At 41.6% G+C, this 1,930-nt stretch overlaps 1 pseudogene; it reads left to right on the plus strand.

Moving 5' to 3' along the window:
* Positions 1-250: 250 nt before the first annotated feature.
* Positions 251-746, plus strand: LOC118845352 (annotated as a pseudogene).
* The last annotated feature ends 1,184 nt before the right edge of the window (positions 747-1,930 follow it).

Below are 1,930 nucleotides of genomic sequence, written 5' to 3' on the forward strand. Positions count from 1 at the left end.
AAAATAACAGGGTTTTTCTTAGGGAAGGTTTGACCCATGCTACATTTTTGGGTGGGGGAGATGAAGTGGAATCCGGACCTATGATTCCATAAGTATAAAGAGCCTCCATTAAAGAAAACCCCTCTTTTTTTTGGCCCCCAGCTCTTGGTAGTGAAAGTGCAACTTCTTTCAGCCGTCCTGAATCTGGGTTCATCTGACACCAGCAGTAACCCTGCAGTGTCCCGGCCAAGCCTCCTCCTTCCTCACTGACATGCTGCCCAAGTTTGACCCTAATGAAATTAAAGTCATGTTTTTAAGGTGCACTGGTGGTAAAGTTGTGCCACATCAGCTCTGGCCTCCAAAATTGGTCCCTTGGGTTTGTCTCCCAAAAAGGTTGGTGATGACATTGCCAAGGCAACAGGTAACTGGAAAGGGCTAAGGATCACAGTGAAATTTACCACTCAGAACAGACAGCCCCAGATTGAGGTTGTGCCTTCTGCCTCAGCCTTCATCATCAAAGCCCTAAAGGAACCTCCTGGGGACAGAAAGAAGCAGAAAAATATTAAACACAATGGAAATGTCAGTCTCGATGAGATTGTCAACACTGCTCGACAGATGAGGCACCGGATCTTTGGCGAGATCTCTCTGGAACCATTAAAGAGATACTTGGAACAGCTCAGTCTGTGGGCTGCAACATTGATGGCAGACATCCTCATGATGTCACTGATGACATCAATAGTGGCATTGTCGAATGCCCAGCAAATTAAAAGCTACAAAGAAGACTATTGCAATAAATGTAACATTTGACAACAAAAAAAAGAGAAAGAAAGAAAAAAGAAAATCCCTTTATCGATTCAGATTGGTAACTGCTCTAAAAATCATAGTCTTGAGAGTTGCCTGGGGGCACTGAGGGATTAAAATGACTTCCTAAGGCAAGAATCCAGTCCATGTTATTGAGCTAGGGTCATCCTAACTCCAAGACCTGCCCTCTATCCACTACACTATACTGTCTCTTATGCTACAATGGAAGAAGGAAGAGAAGTGGGGGGAAGGGAGAGAGGGAGAAAGAGATGGATGGTGATGATGATGATGATGATGATTCTTGGCTCCGAATCAATATTAGAAAGGCATCACAGTATAATTAATAGGAAATTAGAGTCAGGAAGACCTGTTCAAATCTGGCTTTAGATGATTCCTAGCTCTGTCACCCAAGGCAAGTCACTTCAATTTCCCTGTGATTCAGTTTCTTCAGCTTTAAAATGAAAGAGCTGGATCTGATTGATTCAATGATGCTAAATCTATTGTTTATTTAATAATTTTCTTTCAGATTACTGTTGCTTTAATTTTGCTGTGATCCAGAGCTTTCCTGAATCCAAGTAGGTGAAACAATGAGTGGCTTATACTACAATTTCAAACCCCAAATTCAGAGCATGCCACTTGAAATAGAACAGATTTTTAAGCTATTCCATTAATTCTCATTCTTCATTTGAAAAGACACACATGTACCCAGAAACTGATGGAAGGAGATATCATACTCAAATATTTAGAGGCCAAATTTTCACAACCAAAGTATCATAGTGACCTTGATGACTTTAAGGGGGCAGGGAATACCCCACCCTTCCATGTGAATTAACGCATTTTTATTAAGGATTCCCCCAAGTGGCAAAAGGGAAAGACAGAGAGGGAGTCAGCTGAAGATGGATCCTATTAGCCTTTCACATATTACAATAGTTCTGAGATTGAATGTTACAGCCCCTTGCAATATCTTTGGAATCATCCAGGAGCTTGGAACTCCCCAATTACATCCTAAAGTCCCTAGATAATTGCAATGGCACAAGAACAATCTTCTTACTAAAGTAGTTCTCAAATATCCACTCTCCTCCTCTCCTTACCTTCATTCCTCTGTCTCACACAGATCAGGCGTTTTCATATTTTGAGGAGTCAGAGACAG

This window comes from Trichosurus vulpecula, chromosome 4 (assembly GCF_011100635.1).
Source record: "Trichosurus vulpecula isolate mTriVul1 chromosome 4, mTriVul1.pri, whole genome shotgun sequence".
Taxonomy (NCBI): Eukaryota; Metazoa; Chordata; class Mammalia; order Diprotodontia; family Phalangeridae; genus Trichosurus; species Trichosurus vulpecula.